General features: G+C 43.6%; 1 protein-coding gene across 7 annotated transcripts in view; it reads right to left on the reverse strand.

Annotated features, from left to right (window-relative positions):
* Nucleotides 1–16,198, reverse strand: part of GTF2I (general transcription factor IIi) — a 96,608-nt gene extending 80,410 nt beyond the window's left edge. For 3 of the 7 annotated variants that reach the window (XM_036824349.1, XM_036824346.1, XM_036824345.1), the window contains exon 1: nucleotides 15,841–16,198. The gene's annotated coding sequence lies outside the window, so the exon portion shown is untranslated. Of the gene's footprint in view, nucleotides 1–15,051; nucleotides 15,211–15,840 lie in introns of those variants that run through there. The other 4 variants (XM_036824348.1, XM_036824343.1, XM_036824347.1 and 1 more) reach the window with 2 other exon arrangements.
* Between the last annotated feature and the right edge of the window lie 3,338 nt (nucleotides 16,199–19,536).

The raw sequence follows: 19,536 nt of genomic DNA on the forward strand, positions 1-19,536 counted from the left end.
CCCGATGACTGCATCCTCTCCTGTTCCCTTTGCCAGAAACTGCCATCACACAGTGGCATTAACAATGAACACCAGAGGACACACGAGGTCAGGGTGGTGACGCAAGCTTACAGAGCATGAGGCATGATGGGCTGGTCCTCACAGAAGCAGGAGCCAGGAAAGCCAGGTTGTGGGTTCCCCAGACCACCAGCCTGCTCTGGGACTCCAGTGGGCAACGGCCCTCAGGCTCCTCCTCTATGAACGGAGACTCTAAATCAATCACTTACCATGAAGGTTCCTTTCACCTCTGACCCTACAAAATAACTCAATTTAAAATAAGAGCAAGATAAACAAAAAATAAACACTCACATATACCTATCATGTTTTCTTAGTCATCTTTTTAATATTTACAACCACCCTGTGAGGGAGAAAGAGTAAGAGTAGAAAAGCAAAATGGAAGTATCCAGGGAGCCTAGAAAAAAAGACTTGTGAAGGAGATAGCATCTCATAAGCCACTAGGGCAGGAACCGTGCACTCTTTTTCTGATTTAATTTAAACAGGGTGTGTGTGTGTGTGTGTGTGCGTGTGCACGCATGTGTCACTAGAAATGAACAACAAATATCACCAGGGTGTGTGTGTGTGTGTGTCACTAGAAATGAACAACAAATATCACCAGGATGTGATCTGTTATATCTATCCTGTCAAAACTCAGAAGTCTCCCAATTAAATAGACCATGGGGGGACTTCCCTGGTGGTCCACTGGTAAAGAATGAGTCTTCCAGTGCAGTGGACATGGGTTCGATCCCTCGTTGGAGAACTAAGATCCCACGCGATGCGGGGCAACTAAGCCCGCGTGCCACAACTAGTGACTCACGGGCCTCAACTAGAGCCCGCGTGCCACAACGGAGAGCCCACACGCGCCTCAACGAAAGATCCCACCTGCCTCAATGAAAACCCCACATGCCACAACTGAGACCAGATGCAGCGATAGACAGATAGATAGGTAGGTAGGTAGAAAGAAAGGAAAGAAAGAAAAGAAAGAAGGAAAAGAAAACAAAGAGAGAGAGAAAGAAAGAAAAAAAAAGAAAGAAAGAAAGAAAAAGGAAGAAAGAAAAAGAAAGAGGGCTTCCCTGGTGGCTCAGTGGTTGGGAGTCCGCCTGCCGATGCAGGGGACACGGGTTCCTGTCCCGGTCCGGGAAGATCCCACATGCCGCGGAGCGGCTAGGCCCGTGAGCCACAACTACTGAGCCTGCGCATCTGGAGCCTGTGCTCTGCAACGGGAGAGGCCGCGACAGTGAGAGGCCCGCGCACCGCGATGAAGAGTGGCCCCCACTTGCTGCAACTGGAGAAAGCCCTCGCACAGAAACGAAGACCCAACACAGCCAAAAATAAATAAATACATTTTTTTTTAAAAAAGAAAAAAAGAAAGATCATGGGGAACTCCCTGGCGATCCAGTGGTTAGGACTCCACGCTTTCACTGCCCAGGGTCCGGGTTCAATCCCTGGTCGGGGAACTAAGATCCCGCATGCCACGCGGCGTGGCCAAAAAATAAAAGAAAATAAAATAAAAATAAAGTGACCATGAAACAAAAATTTAAAGTACCTAAAATGGGACAGTTAGTTCTTTGGAACAAAAAGGAAAATGACCAAAATGATCATGTCCTCCATAAAACAGTAAATATAAAAATGGTAGATCCCTTTTAATCTTTTTAAACACAGAGAAGGAAGAAAAACTTAACTGAGACAATTCAGAAGGTGAGCCCAGGGACTTCCCTGGCGGTCCAGTGGGTAAGACTCCGCAGTCCCAGTGCAGGGAGCCCGGGTTCGATCCCTGTTCGGGGAACTAGATCCCGCATGCATGCCGCAACTAAGAGTCCGCATGCCACAGTTAAAAAAAAAAAAAAAAAAAGACCCCACATGCTGCAGCAAAGATCCTGCGTGCCACAACAAAGATCCTGCGTGCCGCAACTAAGATCCAGTGCACCCAAAAAAAATAAAAATGAATAAATATTACACACACACACACTACAGGAAACTAACTTTAAAAAAAAAGATGAGTCCAATGTTAGACAAGAAAATGACTTCTGGGATTTGTACCACAATGTATTTATTCCCCATTGTCTTATCTCTGATGCTGTCTCGGTAAAGGAGGGGTGGTGTGGGGAGAAATGGTGATCTCTCTTTGTAAGGAAGGAGGCAATAATCCAAGGCAGAAAATCAGCAGTCAAGGAAACACCTGGAAGGTATGTATCCCTCTAGAGATGTGCTATCCAATACGGTAGCCAATAACCACAGGTAGTTATTTAAATTTAAATTAATCGAGATTAATTAAAAATTCAGTTCCTCAGTAGTTTTAGCCACAGTTCAAGTGTTTAGCAGCCACACGTAGTGACTTTTGCAGTGAAGAATCACAGATATAGAACTTTTCCATTATCACAAATTAAACTATGTTGAGTAAACTTTTAAATTCTCATGACCTCTTGAGCCACCACGGTAGTAGCTATAGCAAAAGAATGAACTAATCAATGGAAAAGAAACTTAAAGGAACATGAGCCAGGAAACAAAGGCCAATCCCAACTCTGTGTGAGCATTCTTCACTGCCAATCTCCAAGGATTTTCTTTTTTTAATTGATTTATTTATTTGGCTGCGTTGGGTCTCCATTGTTGCACACGGGCTTTCTCTAGTTACTGCGAGCGGGGGCTAGTCTTCATTGCAGTGTGCAGCCTTCTCACTGCAGTGGCTTCTCTTGTTGCGGAGCACGGGCTCTAGGCACGCGGGCTTCAGTAGTTGTGGCACGCGGGTTCCAGAGCGCAGGCTCAGTAGTTGTGGTGCACGGGCCCAGTTGCTCCACGGCATGTGGATCCAACCGGACCAGGGTTCGAACCCAAGTCCCCCACACTGGCAGGCAGATTCCTAACCACTGCGCCACCAGGGAAGTCCGAATCTCCAAGGATTATTGCTACAAGAGTATCCCCATAGAACAGAGTACCAATGTAGCCTGCCTGAGAAAAAGAACACAGAAAAGGAACGGAGAAGTACAGTTTTATGATATAGTAAAGTTAAAATGCATACACAAGACATCTGGGACGCAGATTCTCAGAATAAATTAGTAAAATTACAAAGAGCCTAACCCACTATGAGTACAGTGACCTTGCCTTAATGATCAACTAGCATCATCTACCTGTCATGTTACATATTCTTACAGAACAAGTTATTTAAATAGCTGCATAATAGCCCATTGAAATGGAATCATACAATTTCTCTCAACATCTTCATAAAATTGGCTTTTGCCTTTTTATTTCTGTATTTTAAAAATACTGAAATATAGCATGAAAATCTTTATACCTCTTAATACATAATGCTAAAATTTTTCCATTGCTACCAGAAATGTTTAAAAACACTAAATTCATCAGTCTCACCAACATATTGGAGAACTATGACCTAATCACTATGAATACCTTATTATTACTAAAACAGCTGAATTTCTTTGCTTACTAAAGAAACACTCCTCATAGTTTTATCATCTGTATTTCTTCCTGAGTGACTCATCTACTTAGGGTCCTATGCCCATTACTAAACTGACCTCTGATGATGACTACACATTGCATGAACTGTCAGAATTCTGATAATTATTATGTGGATATACCTCCTTAATGACTCAGCTTTTGTGTATGTGTATTTTAATTCTGTATTCTTACTGCAATATTATTTGTTTCGAACAATTTAATTTTCATTTTGATTTAACCACATACGTATTTATGAAATTCTTTGCTCATTCTTTTCTTGCATCTCAGATTTTCCTTCTGCCTAAAGTTAATCCTTTACAGTTTCTTTCTCATGGCAAACTTATTGTTTGCTAAAAATTCTTTATTCTTGAAAGATACTTTCAACTAGGATAAGAATCTGGGTTGACAAATACTTCCTGTCAGCACACTGAGGTTATTTCATTATCTTTTGGCTTCATTTTATTTTGGCTTCCATTGTTGCTATTCAGAAGTCATCTAGAATCTCTTTTAAAGGTAATCCCAAATCCTCACCCCTGCTGTTTTTAAGATGTTTTCTTTGTCTCTGGTTTTCTACAGTTTCACTCTGTATAGTGTGTGTGTGTGTGTGTGTAGTGTAGATTTCTTCTTATTCAGTACATTTATCATTCACTGGGCTAAGGATTGTCATCTTTCAGTAGTGGCAAATTCTCAGCTATTATCTCTACAGGTATTGTCTCTGTCCCATTGTCTATCTCCTATCCTACACAGAGACTCAGACTAAATGTATGCTAATCCTTAAATCTCTTACCCTCTTCTGAATTTTTCTCATTTTTCCTCCCTGACTTATCTTTCTTCTGACTTATCTTCCATTTCACTAATTCCTTCTTCACTTGTACTTATTCTGTTGTTAAAACCACCCATCAGGTTTTTTATTTTGTTTATAATTTTCATTTATACAATTTCTATTTGTTGCCATGTCACATTTAGAGTTTCATACTCCCTAAAGATTTTCAAGCTCGACATATTTCTTTAAACATAGCACGGGTAGTTGTTTTACAGTCTATGATAATTCAAAAATCTCAAGTCTTTGCAGGTGTATTTCTGATGTTTCTCATAGTTCTAGCTCATACTCACGGTTCTCGTTCCCATGTATGCCTGATTGTCTTTTACTGTATGCTGGTCATTTTACATCAAAACACTGTTTTAAATATGAGACCTGGTATCTGGGAACAATACCTGCCTGGGATCACCGTAATCCGAAGCTTCAGGTTCCTCTTCAGGTTCCTCGGATCACCCAGAGATGTTAACCCAGTCCACAAATAGGGATGCAAGCTGGCTTATTTCTTAATCAGCCTTAACCAATTTGAGGTCTCAACTTATTGAGGGGAAGGGTCTATCTGTCCCCTGAATTTTGTGCAGATTCTGGGCTTTGATTTCAGCCTCTCATCTCACATGGTTTTCAAAACTCAAGTTCATATGGTGAAACTGGCAGATGCCCTTAGGGCAAAAGAGTTTCCCACTTCTACTATTAGTTCCTATTTTCCTTTTTTTTTTTTTTTTAATTTTGCCTGCGCAGCAGGACTTGCAGGATCTTAGTTCCTGGTTAAACCCATGCCCCCTGCAGGGGAAGTGAGCGTCCTAGCCACTGGACCACCAGGGAATGCCCCCATTTTCCTTTTAATATTAGCTTCTCATAATAGCTCTTCAAAATTCCTATCTTATCAATTTTTTGGTATTTTTACAAAAGTTTTGTTTTATAATTCTAGAACATTCTTATTAGTCCCACCAACTCTGGGAACCACACCTTACTTAAAATAGTCTTCTATTTTCAAGAACAATTTATGAATTAGCCAGAACTATCTTACACTGCAAGGTTACAAATACCCAATTCAAACCACCACAAGTGAACAAAGGAATTTTTATTGTTTTATTTAACTATCCAGTCTAAACACTGCACTGATTCTATACACAGCTAGATCGAGGAACACAAGAGATATCATTAGAGTTCTCTCTATTCCCTCCTTGCAGGCCTCACTTCTTGAGCAGATGGGTTTCTTTCCTAAGACAATGGTGGCCACATGCATCTTTATGCTTACCACACACCTACACTGTGATCCTAGAGGCAGCGGACTATCATATCTTCCTGCTATTTTTTGCACAAAAGTTCTGGGGATTTGTGTCATGAGCCTATCCCAAGCCCACGTGGCTAGTCAGAACAAGATTACCTGGGATACACTGTGATTCGCACTCTAGCCAGAACCACGTGGAATAGGATGGTAAGCAGTTAAAAGGCAAAGCATGACACTGTTATCGGGAGAAAAGGGTTGATAAAGTGTGCCAGTACACAAAAACAATAGCTACCAGAGTCCGTTCCATTTTCTTCCCCATTTTTTTCAATTTCCTTAATTCTTCAATTCTGAACTTTTTTTTGACTTCATTTTCTGTTTCCTTGATTTGATTTTAATTCTCCTTTAAGTTTAAAGCTGAACTAAAAAAAAAAAAAAAAAGCTGAACTTAATTGGCCTGTTGCTGTTTCATCTTTTTATCTTTTATCCTGTCAGCTACTGTTTAATAGAAGCAATGCCTTCTTTTATGTCTCTGAAAACAGACTCCAGCCATTCTTTAAAATCTTCTTGTGTTTCTTATTGGAGATCCATTTCAGGGATTAGGTTTATCTGTGTCCTTACTGTACTGATCCGTTCTACCTCAAAATAAGCCCATAATTAATTCTATGTAAGTGTTTTTATTTGACCACACTTTTGCTTTTAATTTATTGATCCTTGCTGTTAATGCTGAACAGCAAAAAATAAAAAGAGATTTTACAATGAGTCAAAGAGAACTCTAAAACACTTTCAGGGACCTTCCTGGTGGCGCAGTTGTTAAGAATCCGTCTGCCAATGCAGGGGGGCACAGGTTCGAGCCCTGGTCCAGGAAGATCCCACATGCCACGAAGCAACTAAGCCCATGCGCCACAACTACAAAGCCTGAACTCTAGAGCCCCCAAGCCACAACTACTGAGCCCACATGCCACAACTACTGAAGCCCGCGCACCTAGAGCCCATGCTCTGCAACAAGAGACGCCATCAAAAGGAGAAGCCCACGCACTGCAACGAAGAGTAGCCCTGGCTCGCCACAACTAGAGAAAGCCCACGCGCAGCAACAAAGACCCAAGGCAGCCAAAAATAGATAAATAAAATAAATTAAAACACTTTCACACAGGCCATCATCACTCTAAGAAAAAATTGAGATTCTCAATATTTCTGATTATGTTGATTTCTAAAATATTCTAAATTTTCAACGTGTTTCTGCTTCAAATTAAGGTTCAGGTCAGACTGTTCAGTCTGTGGGAGGTGGGGGGTGGGGACCCATAACACTGATCTGGTTTCTTTTATTCCACTTATGTCTTATTTCTTTTTTGTGGTATTATTTTGTTATTTTCAAGAAACATTTCTCCATTTCAATCTTAAAACTTACAATCTTAGATAAAGAAGAAAATTCAAGGGACTTCCCTGATGGTGCCGTGGTTAAGACTCCATGCTCCCAATGCAGAGGGCCTGGGTTCGATCCCTCATCAGGGAAATAGACCCCACATGCATGCCAAAACCAAGAGTTCGCATGCCACAACTAAGAAGCCTACGTGTCGCACCTAAGGAGCCCACCTGAAGCAACTAAGCCCCGGTGCAACCAAATAAATAAATATTAAAAACAACAAACAAATCTGTCTCTGCCACTGCTGCCTCCTAAAAGAGGCTTCTTCTACAAAAGAGCCCTGTCAATGCATCGTGCTCCGTAATTCTCTTCTCCAAACCAAGCATCCCCAGTTTGTCCCGTGCTTTACCTGTAACATGATTTCCAAAATATTCCTCAGCGGCACCATTCTCAAGATATTCTCTAGTTTGTCCAGGCAATGTCCCAGAAGTGGACAGAACATTTTGGATGAGATCAGTCTGCCAGAGACTACACTAGGACCTGTAACTCCCAGAATTTCCTTATTTCTTGCCTATTAACACAGAGGAATATTTTAATACACGTCTCTAAGAGCTTATCTCTATAGGCTTAATAGGTATTTTCAAAGGGAATAAATTAGGTTGGTGTTTCGTCAGAGGTTCCATTTTACAAATATTTAATAAAAGAATACAAAGTATCACAATTTATATTAATATGGTAACATATATTTAACATATACACCTCAGCAAACAGAAATAGAGCCAAAGAGACCATTTAGAAAGAAAATCAGAAATCCCTAAAACAAACCTTTGATCAAGATTGATTTTTAAAAGTCAAGGCTTTTAAGTTTTCATAGCAGGCTATGCTTACATTTTAAGATACTAAAATTTTTATTTCTTTCTGCTGAAATAAAGCTGGTAATTTTATCAGTAAACACCAAGTGATCTCTCGGGAAGAAACAAAATACATTTGAAAGGTTAAGATTTGAAGTGATCTGCAAGTGTGTTTATTTTTATACTTAAAACTTTATACCCTCTCCACCCCATTTCCAAAATACTGTTGAGATAGCTAACAAAAATAGCTAAATTTTATCTTTTTTAAAAAAGCCAGGTGAAGGGAAGAAGGATAAAATTTTAAAAATGAAGGCATGGAAAGAGAATCTGCCCAAAGGTGGATCACACAAGTTCAATACTGAGCGTCACAGCAGCCAAAACACTGTCTTTGAAACAAACAAACAAACACCTTATCAACTATTCAGGAAGACCCACAACTTTTCTTGGCACTAGTTTGAAATTTTTCACAAATGTGTTAAGTTATACTTTTAAATTGACAGTGCAGATTTTTTAAAAGTAGCAGCTTTCTCTGCCAATACACAAAGATGTGCCCCTTTGTCCTTACTTCAGATTTAAAAAACATTTGGTAGTTGATAAGCTGGCTCACTTGTTCTTTTTCTAACTTTGTATGAATTGGAAGAGGAAATGAAAATCAAGTAACTGTGACCTAAAAGTTCCATCTTTATCTTTTTAACGTATTGTTTACAGAAAGCAGGCAACAGAGCAAAGCTATTATGAATAGCAGCTTTGGAATCATGACAAATTCTGAATTCAAGTCCTAGCTCCAATATTAGATATGGTTGACTGTGGGATTCTTTAATCCCAAATATACTAATCCGGAAAATGACAATAATATGTGTACTTACCTCACAAGGTTGGTATCAGAAGCTATTAAGTACTTGACAGAGTGCTTAACACAAGCATTCAATAAATTGAGTAAGCATTTAATTTTGTTTTTTTTTAATATTTATTTATTTATTTGGCTGCGTGGGTCTTAGTTGAGGCACGCGGGATCTTCATTGCGGCATGCAGGACCTTTAGTTGATCCATGCGGGATCCTTAGTTGCTGCATGTGGGATTTTTAGTTGCAGTATGCAAACTCTTAGTTGCGGCATGTGGGATCTAATAATTCCCTGACCAGGGGTTGAACCCGGGCCCCCTGCATTGGGAGCGCAGAGTCTTAGCCACTGAACCACCAGGGAAGTCCCAGCACTTAACTTTAAATTTAATTAGGGATTTCCCTGGTGGCAGAGTGGTTAAGAATCCACCTGCCAGCGCAGGGGACACGGGCTCAATCCCTGGTCTGGGAAGATCCCACATGCCACGGAGCAACTAAGCCCATGCGCCACAACTACTGAGCTTGCGCTCTAGAGCCTGCGAGCCACAACTACCAAGACCATGCGCCACAACTACTGAAGCCCGCGCGCCTAGAGCCTGTGCTCCGCCACAAAGAGTAGCCCCTGCTCACCGCAATTAGAGAAATCCCGCGCACAGCAACAAAGACCTGACGCAGCCAAAAATTAAAATAAATAAAATAAATTTAAAAATTTTTTAATTTAATTACTTATTTTTAAAATACACATATATGTAATACCTATTTATCTACCTATAAACTCTCCAAATCCAAGTCTGACAAATGAAAATTTCCCAAGTAACTGCTTTAATACTGCTAAATAAAATAACCTATTTTCTGATGGGGCAGGAAAAATAATAAGAAAGTTGTCAAAATAAATCACTGCTTTTTTTTAACCATTTATTTTTTTTCCCAGCTTTTTTTTGAGATATAATTGACCTACAACATTGTGTAAATTTAAGATAAACAACAAATCACTGCTTTGAAATACAGTATGTGCACCTTTTAAAGCATACATCCAACAAGCATGAAAATTTGCTTATATCAAACCTACTCCTCAAAGATTGTTTTACAATTTAAGTTTAAAAGTCACCTTGCGCCAAATACCAAAAAAAGGAAACTAGACTGAATATACAAACTGAACTAAGGAGTCTTTATTGTGAAGCTCTCAACAAACAATAGAATTTGCCCATACCAGCATTCCCCTAGAAATAGACTGTGTTCTGGGTGTTGTGTTCTGAGGGCGTCACACAATACCTAACCCACCCAGAAGGCCTTCAATATGTTGGGTACGTAGATAAATGAGTACTGTTCCAAATGTGGTAAGGGATCTCTTCTTTTCCAAAGCTTAAAACATAGACAATGAATAGTGAACAATAGTTCAAACACTCATTTTGTTATTATAAAGAAAACTGATTTTCCTATAGGTAAGACTACAAATAAAGAAAAAAATTATGAAGTATCTAGTTGGGTAAAGTGACTACCCCACTGTTTTACAACATACCCTAAGAAAAAGTACTCTAAAAGCTTTACAGAAGCAATCAACACAACAAAAATACATAATCAGAAAATAATTAACATATAATAAAAAAATACTATGGTCTCTATCTAGAGACAGTGTATGCAAATGGAATCAAAACACACATCAATTTTCCAAAGTATGGGACCTATACAATCAGAAATCTTCACAGGCTCAGTCTAACTAACCAGGGCTGATTTTAACCAAATACCCTAAATAGGATCAAACTCTTCATTACTCTCCACTTCTATAATTATACCATAATATAGTCATATACAGTACTTTAAAAAAATTACTTCCTTTGCCATACTATAAAAACAAAAACTTTAAAAATCACTATAACGATCAAAAAGGATGGAAATTCTGACACATCCTAAAACATGGATGAACCGTTGAGGACATTACGCTAAATGAAATAAACCAATCACAAACGGACAAATACTGTCCAAATAATTCCACTTATATGAGGTACCTAAAACAGTCAAATTTGGGACTTCCCTGGTGGTCCAGTGGTTAAGACTCCACGCTTGCAGTGTAAGGGGCACCAGTTCCATCCCTGGTCAAGGAACTAAGATCCCACATGCCTCACAGCAGGTGCCAGGGGCTGGAGGGAAGAGGGAATGGGAATTACTCTTTAACGGGCAATTTCAGTTTAGGAAGATGAAAAAGTCCTGGAGATGGATGGTGTGATGGCTGCTCAACAACGTGACTGTACAAACTGTGCACTTAACACTGTGTGTTAAGTTCTATGTTATGTATATTTTACCAATTTTTTGCTTTTTTTTTTTTTTTGACCGTGCCACATGGCGTGCGCGGCCCCTGCAGTGGAAGCGCGGAGTCTTAACCACTGGACTGCCAGGGAACTCCCTACCACAATTTTTTAAAAATCACTATAAGGGGACTTCCCTGGTGGCGCAGTGGATAAGACTCCACGCTCCCAATGCAGGGGGTCCGGGTTCAATCCCTGGTCAAGGAACTAGATCCCACATGCGTGCCGCAACTAAGGAGCCGGTGAGCCACAAATAAGGGGCCCACCTACTGCAACTAAAACCCAGCGCAACCAAATAAATAAATATTAAAAAAAAAAAGAACCTATGTCTATACCCACTAAGCCATACTCCCTCTCTCTCAATTATAAATTCACTTTGCCTCAAGTTACTTTTTTTTTTTTTTTTTTTTTTTATTTATTTGTCTGTGTTGGGTCTTCGTTTCTGTGCGAGGGCTTCCTCTAGTTGCGGCAAGCGGGGGCCACTCTTCATCGCGGTGCGCGGGCCTCTCACTATCGCGGCCTCTCTTGTTGCGGAGCACAGGCTCCAGACGCGCAGGCTCAGTAGTTGTGGCTCACGGGCCTAGTTGCTCCGCGGCATGTGGGATCCTCCCAGACCAGGGGTCGAACCCGTGTCCCCTGCATTAGCAGGCAGATTCTCAACCACTGCGCCACCAGGGAAGCCCTCAAGTTACTTTTTAAATAAACTAACTCTTTTAAAATCCTCTATAATTTTTCATCAAGTTAAACCAAGGAACATGAGTCAATCCGCCATCAACTCTGACAGTCCCTGGTTATATGGAACTTTCTTACTTTCCCACTAGATCAAAGTGTTTAAAGCAAAGGAGTAGTGCCAGAGACAGGCATGGGATATGAACACAAGGATTGCAGAAACAAAGAGGAAAAAACAAAAAACAAAAACAGGGAAACTGCATCGTTGAGCATTCCAGTAAAGGAAAGACAAGAAAGAGGGAAAATGATAAAGGAAGAAAGAGGTAAGAATGGAAAATGAAGAATATTAAGATAATACCTTCAGGGCTTCCCTGGTGGCGCAGTGGTTGAGAGTCTGCCTGCCAATGCAGGGGACATGGGTTCGAGCCCTGGTCTGGGAAGATCCCACATGCCGCGGAGCAACTAGGTCCGTGAGCCACAACTACTGAGCCTGCGCATCTGAAGCCTGTGCTCCGCAACAAGAGAGGCCGCGATAGTGAGAGGCCTGCGCACCGCGATGAAGAGTGGCCCCCGCTTGCCGCAACTAGAGAAAGCCCTCGCACAGAAACAAAGACCCAACACAGCCATAAATAATAAATAAATAAATAAATAATTTTTTAAAAAAAGATAATACCTTCAGCACTTCTGATGTATCCACATGATTTTTTCCGTAATTTTCCCATAATTTTTAATACATCCTCTAAAATACTAATCCTTAATTTTACTCTCCCAGGCAGGTAGCCTCAGCTACACTTTGTTTAACCAAATTTTATTCTTCATATTGCTATGCTGCCATTTAAGCCCCTTGATTACAAGGAAACTCAACTCTACAATTGTAATGAATAACTGATTAATTGCATTTCCTACTTTCTTTCAGTTAGTAACAATGAATAAGCTTAACCCAAATAAATGTAGACAACTTTTGAAGAAAAATGGTACCAATGACCTTTGGTAAACTGCTATTAATAAAATTCATGGTATTTATCTTTCAGGTAGATTACCTCATGCATTTCGGGAAAAGTGAAATACCATTCTCAAAGGGTACTACTTCTCAAACAGCTCTTCAAAAAATGCTTTCCCTTAGACATACATAAAAATTACTTATCAGCATCTGTTTAAGCCAGTGATTAAGACAAGTTCATGTTAATTATACCACAGCAGTTATATGAAGAGGATTGCAATATTTTTAAAATTCATGTTTTCAATGAAGAAAGAAACAATGGTAGAACTGAATTAGGTAGAATGCAATGCAAATAGCTACACACCAGTAATAACAGAAAAGGTTAAGTGTTTTATTTACTGCTCCTTTAGATAATAACAACCTGGAGTGGGGACCTTGTCTTTTATATTTTATGTTTTGGAACACACCATTGATCTATGGATCATCAAAAAAATGATAGAAGAGAGACTTCCCTGGTAGCGCAGGGGTTAAGAATCCACCTGCCAATGCAGGGGACACGGGTTCGATCCCTGGTCCAGGATCACATGCCGCAGAACAACTAAGCCCGCGTGCCACAACGACTGAAACCACGCGCGCCCTAGAGCCCGCACGCCGCAACTACTGAGCCCGCCTACTGCAACTACTGAAGCTCACGCACCTAGAGCCCGTGCCCCACAAGAGAAGCCACCGCAATGAGAAGCTGCGCACCACAACGAAGACCCAACGCAGCCAAAAAATAAATAAAATTTTTAAAATGATAGATTACCGTAAACTAATCCCACTCTTACCTGATTTGAGATTACTTACTTTCCTCAGAAAGAAATCCATTACACCAAAAAAACTAAAAATCATTCTCACCAAGTCTTGTGCCCCAAGAAAAAGAAGCCCAAAGCCCACATTTTAATGACAAAGTCTTTGTAGCCATTTTCTTAAAAGTTAGCCAAATCATTGGTGCATGGAACTGGCAGGAGGGAGGAGTTACGGAGCTCCAGCAGCTCTGCCTGCCCCGGCCTGGCCCAGCCTACCTCAGGTCCAAACTCAGGTCCTATCTTTAGGCTTTGGTGAGGATAGGATGCTACAGGCGTCACTTGAAAGAGATAAATGCCTGTGCCATGAAAAAATTAATAAATGAATGAGAGGGGGGAAAAAAGCCAAGATTAGATTTCTAATTGTATTCTGTACTCAAATCCATGGCTCCTTTTTAAACTGGAGACCTATTAAACTTTAATTTTGTAACCAACGCTAAGAAAACTTCTTAACTCTCAGTTTTCCAAGCAATCTACAAGTAAGCAGTACGAATTACTTTTGGTTCTTTAAGATCTCATTTTAAAGTAATGAAGAGCAAGCATCTAGAATAAACTTCCCTCACAACTTAACTTCCTACCGCGGTGAACAGCTCGCAAAGCGTCGGTCCTGGGAGCAGCAGCAGCAGCACCTGGGAACCAGTTAGAATCGCAGATTCTCCGGCCCCACCCCAGACCTGCAGAATCAGAATGTCTGGGGCGGGGCCCAGCTATTGTGTTTTAACAAGCCCTCCAGGGGAGGATGACGCTTGCTCGGGTTTTCAGAACCACTGGCTTAGGGGTTAAGTCATACTGCCTAGGTTCAAATCTTGGATTCAAGGTTTACTTGCTGGGTAACCAAGAGGTAATTACCCAGCTTCTCTAGCCTTGTTCCTCATCTATAGGAACGGGGTTGTTATGAATATTAAATAAGAAAAACATACCTTAAGTGCTTAAGAGCGATGCCAGGCATGTAAACATTATTCAAGCGTTAGCTGTCGCTACTAATATAAACAAAAGCACTTTGACGGCTGTAGACTGGAAGGGGGTGAAAGACAAAGACGGAAAAGGCTTAATCCTTACCGCTCCAGGAGTTTAATACCTAGTGTCTAGGTCAGACACGTGTATACAGAGCATAACCAAACCCACTCCAAGAGAAAATAAAGACGCCAGCCTAGGAGGGGCAAACAAGTTGACTGTATGAAGAAGCAACAAATTCTGACCCAACGTTATAAGATATGGCTTTAAAGAAGTAATTGCATGTGAGCAAGAAAGAGTTCCACAGCCTCAAGCGAAGAAAAAGTTATTCCAGCCTACAGGTGTGAGCCAAGATCCCAAGAAGCGGGAGAAGCTAAAGTGCAAGGCAGTAGACTACAGTGGCTGGAAAACGGACAAAGCAAAAATATGTAGTAGGAAATAAAATCGTGATATCCCAAATCCTAGGGCTTAGCGGGGAGGGGTGAGGGGGGAACACCCGGCCTCCTCAGGGCACTCTACGGCACTCTCATTTGCAAACTAACTTCCCCTTTTGTTTCCTGAACACCCGGAGACCACTTTTATGCAGTGGCCCATCAAGCCATTGTCTGCAGCAAAGTTGAATGCAGGAAGGTGAGAAGTCTGCCCGGAGCCCCGCATTCCGAGGAGTGAGCACCACACCAACAGGGCCCAACATCTAAACATTCTCAGACGCAAATGAGCGCAAAACCGTAACATTAAATACAAAAAAGAAACTCACTATTAAAAGGCAAAACTTGGATAAGCACAAGTAGCGGGGAAAGAGAGCAGTTTTTTGTCTTCTTCCCCGAACCCCCGACCGGGTGCTGGCAGAATCCAGACGGCTTATTTTCACAGCCTGCAGGCTGAGGTTTTCCTTCCGGTCATTGTGTTTATTTCCCCAAAAGAGCAGGCCCCGCGGGGCAGGCGCGCCGGCCGGACCGGGGACAAAGCCCACTCCGGGCTCCACCTGGGCGCGGGTAGGGGCGGGCAGGGGCAGCGGCGAGGAGGGGCGGCGCTCCGGGGCCCGCCCGCCGGCCCGCAGTTACCAGGCAGCGCGGCACCGCCCCCGCCGCCCGCCGGCCAATCCGGCGCGTCTGCTGCCCGGGCGCACGAGCCCCGGAGACACCAGGCCGAGCGCGACCCCACGGCTCGGGCCTGGCACCGCGCGCGCACCCGCATCGCCGGAGCCGGCCAATCAGCGGCCGGGCATGCGCAGCCCGCAGGCTCGCTCGCGCGCGGGCCTCACGCGTGAGGGGCCCCCCCACGCCGCGCCGGCGCGCGCGCCCCTCCCCCACGCACCCAGGCGCGCGCGTGCAACTGTCGTCCCCCGCGACCGCGTCTGCTCCTGCCCCACCCCCAACGCCGGCGGGCCGGGGTTGGGGGGGGGGGCCTGTGGCCCCCAACACGGCCGCCGACGGTCCCCGGACCCCTGTCAGTGCAGGCCCCGGAGGGAGCGAGTCTCAAATAAAGACCGTGCTCGTGATGGCAACCGGGGCGGAGGACCGGAGATGAGGCGACAGGGACTCACCCGAGTGCAGCCGCCTCCAGGCAGCGCCGGGGCTGGGGGTGCTGAAGGGAAGCGAGTGTGGGCCGCGCGCGAACTGCGGCTGCGGCGGAGCACCCTCGGGCTGAGGCTGGCTGGCGAGCGGGCAGGAGGTGAGAGGGCGAGGGGCCCGAGCGTCTCGGCCGAGCTCCTGTCACCGCCGCATGGCCGCCCCGGCAGGGCCTCGCTCAGCGCCTAGATCAGCTCACAGGGGACCGAGGGATAGGCCGGGGTAACCGCAGCAGGCGGGCAGCCACGGCTAGAGAGCGCGTGCGGGAAAGCGGGGGGGCGATCGGCGGCCCCTTTCCTCTGCTCTCCGAGCTTCTCTCTCACCCTCCTCCTCTTTTTTTTTTTTTTTTTTTTTTTTTTTTGTTCCTCGAAGGCGCGCTGCGCGTGCGCACCCGCAACACCGCCCAGCGGGAGTTGTAGTCTCTGATTCGTCCCCACCAACGCGACGGCGGGGGCACTGGACTACGACTCCCAGGAAGCCTCGCGCCGACAAGCCCAGAGCCCGAGGACGCGGCGAGCGCGGCGCCCGGCCCTCTCGGGCAAGGACTGTCAATGGAGGCGCGGGTGGTGGGAGCGAGGAACATGGCTGCACCTGGGGCCTGCGCTGCTGCTCGGGTGGGGGAGGGGAGCCGGGGCGCAGGGATGAAAATCCAGGCCGGGCGAGCTCCAGCCTGCTCCCTGCCGCTCTGCAGCCGGCCTCAGCCACGGTCCAAGGCTCGCACTCACTCTTGCACCCGAGATTCCCTGCAAATTGAGAGGTCGGACCACTGCAAAGGCCGGAGAGTCCCAGGACGGCCTGCCGCCTTCCATGCTCCGCCAAGGGACTTCCTCCGCCCTGCACCACCCTCCGGAACACAAAGAACTCCTGTTAGTTTTGAAAGCTTGCCTCAAAAGCGGCCAAAAGAGACTGTTGCCCCAACTTTGGATGGGTGAGGGAAGGGCACCCTTCTGTTTTTATTCACCCTTCAACCCCCAGGCTTTGCTCACTTTCACTCAACATTTATAAAGTTAAAGTGGAAAAGCCATGGAGGGGAGCAGAAAACGTGGTTTGCAGCCCGTTTTGTTCTGTCAACCGCTAGGCAATTTTACTCAAGCCCCTCCCCCCGATAATTTTTTGCATCTCAACTTTCATTAGCTCGTGAATTTCGAAAATGGTGAGACGTTACTGTTCACCCAAGTTAGAAGTTCAAAAAACTCGAGCCCAGAGATTTTAGATGTTTATGTAAAGAACAAAATCGAGTGATTTTGTGATGTTTCTCCCCACCGGAGATTCGGGCCCCGCCGGCCATCCTCCCCCTCCCCCTCCCCCTCCTCCTCGGTAGGTGGCGACCACGGCGCTTTTTCCAGCCTTTGTCGCTCGCAAGAAAACTTTCCGAGCAGCTAGTCTTTTGATGTAGGTCCAAAACCTTTCCTTTGAATTTGGGTTCACAGATTGGCGTTCCCCATCTTCTTTCTTCCGTCGACCGCACCCATAATGCCTCGTCTAGAATGTCCATGTTGGATTTCTTTAAAATAGATGGAGAATTTAAAGGTCCCTGCGAAGCAATCTGATTACAGAAGACTTCCACATTTTTCCCATTTCCCTTGCAATCTTTTACAGTCATTTTGTCTTCACCTAAATCGATTAGAACTCTCCTTTGTCAAGTCTCTCCGCAGCGTTTAGTTTTTCATAAGGACAATTTTTGCCCTCATATTTCTTAACATTTTGGAATATTTAATTAAATTCCGTCTTCCCAATACCAAGTACACCTGACATATTTAGGAACAAACATTAACTCTTGAGAAGCCTACAACTCAGCTGCTAAGAGCAGCCAGCCTACGAGCTGCAAACCCATCAGCTGCTGTGAGCATCAGTGAGTACGTTTTATAGAGGGACTGGAGTCCTGAACCGTTTCTTGGGAAGACTGGGAGGTTGAGGACAGGGAAGGCAGGATGCCCTGGGTGTGGTGGAGCCATGGAGTAGCATTGGAAGGGTGTCACAAAGTGAGTTAGTAAAGCAAAAGTTCACTTAGTCGAGATTACCCTTGCCATTGACTTATTTAGGAGACAGTCCCTTCCCTTTTTATGAATTGCACAGCTCAGTGTGAAATTTTGCTGCTGCTTCATGAACAACTCCAGCTTCCTTGGAGGTTGAAGCGGTTCCTAAAACTATCAAATCCTAACGCAGGTCCTAAAACTTTAGCTGGCTTTGAATTGCCTCTGGACAGAAAGCTGGCCCTTTGGGGACAATGAATGTGTGGAACGGTATGTGGTGTGAACAGCGTGTAGAGAGCAAGCTTTTTCCCAGTGTACAGCTGTTGGCAGGTGTAACCCTCAAATTCATGGCTCACAGTCATAAATCTCATGCATTTTCAGTTCTCCCTAAGGCCTGGCTTACCACCTTGGCTGCTAGTGATACGCTTGTTGCTGTTTGTTAGCCAGTTTCTCTCTCACATCATTGGTCCAGATGCTATGTTAATGGTGACCAGAGTTACAAGCCACTTGGATACCAGCTCAGTACAGCCAGTTGTTTTTCCAGCACAGGATTGCACTGCTGTTTTTTGGGTTGAGCAAGAAATGAAAAAAAAAAAACACATTGATTTGTATTTAGGGATGATTTCGTGTGGAATCCTTTGTTTAAATCACACTCAACTTAACTTTGTTTAGAATCACATTCAACATAACAAGATGTGTGTGCCAAGACCGAGATTGCAGGAAGAGAAGATTCCCAGCTCTTGGCTCCTAATCACTTGAAACATGAGTACACAGAGGCCAACAGCTGGCAGAATCTTGCAGGTTATTTCAAATTATTTTAAATATTTCTCTCTTTTTAATGTTTAACTTAGTGGATGCAGTCCTGCAGGTGAGTGTCCAAATAACATGACACTCCATTCTACTGCATACAGTAACCCCTCCTTATGCCTGGGGGATACATTCCAAGACCCCTAAGTGGATGCCTGAAACCAAAGATAATACTGAACCCTCCATATACTATGTTTTTTCCTATATGCCTATATGCACATACCTATGATAAAGTTTAATTTATAAATTAGGCACAGTAAGAGATTAATAATAACATAAATAGGGACTTCCCTGGTGGTCCAGTGGCTAAGACTCCGTGCTCCCAATTCAGGGTGCCCTGGTCAGGGAACTAGATCCGCATGCCACAACCAAGATCTTGCATGCCACAACTAAGAGCCGACGAAGCCAAATGAATAAATAAATATTTAAAAAATAAAAAGATCATGTCCTAGAAATTTCCAATGAGAGAAAGTATTCGTTAAAAAATAACAGAATAATTATAACAATATATATTGCAATAAAAGTTATGTGAATGTGGTTTCTCTCAAAATATCTTATTAGGACTTCCCTGGCAGTCCAGTGGTTAGGACTCCATGTTTCCAATGCAGGGGGCGCTGGTTCGACCCCTGTTTGAGGAGCTAGGATCCCACATGCTGCGCGGCGAGGCCAAAAAATAAAATTAAAAAAAAATTCAAAATGTCTTATTATACTGTACTTACCCTTCTTGTGATGATGTGAGATGCCAGGTAGCACCAGAGTTAATCTGTCCTTCCGTGTTTTATGCCCTGGTGCCTCCTTTGCACTTTTATGAATGTAGGTTCTATTGGGCATCTTCTTCCAGAAGAGCCCAGTTTCATCACAATTGAAGACTTGCTTTGGATAATATTCTCT

This window comes from Balaenoptera musculus, chromosome 15 (genome assembly GCF_009873245.2).
Source record: "Balaenoptera musculus isolate JJ_BM4_2016_0621 chromosome 15, mBalMus1.pri.v3, whole genome shotgun sequence".
NCBI lineage: Eukaryota > Metazoa > Chordata > Mammalia > Artiodactyla > Balaenopteridae > Balaenoptera > Balaenoptera musculus.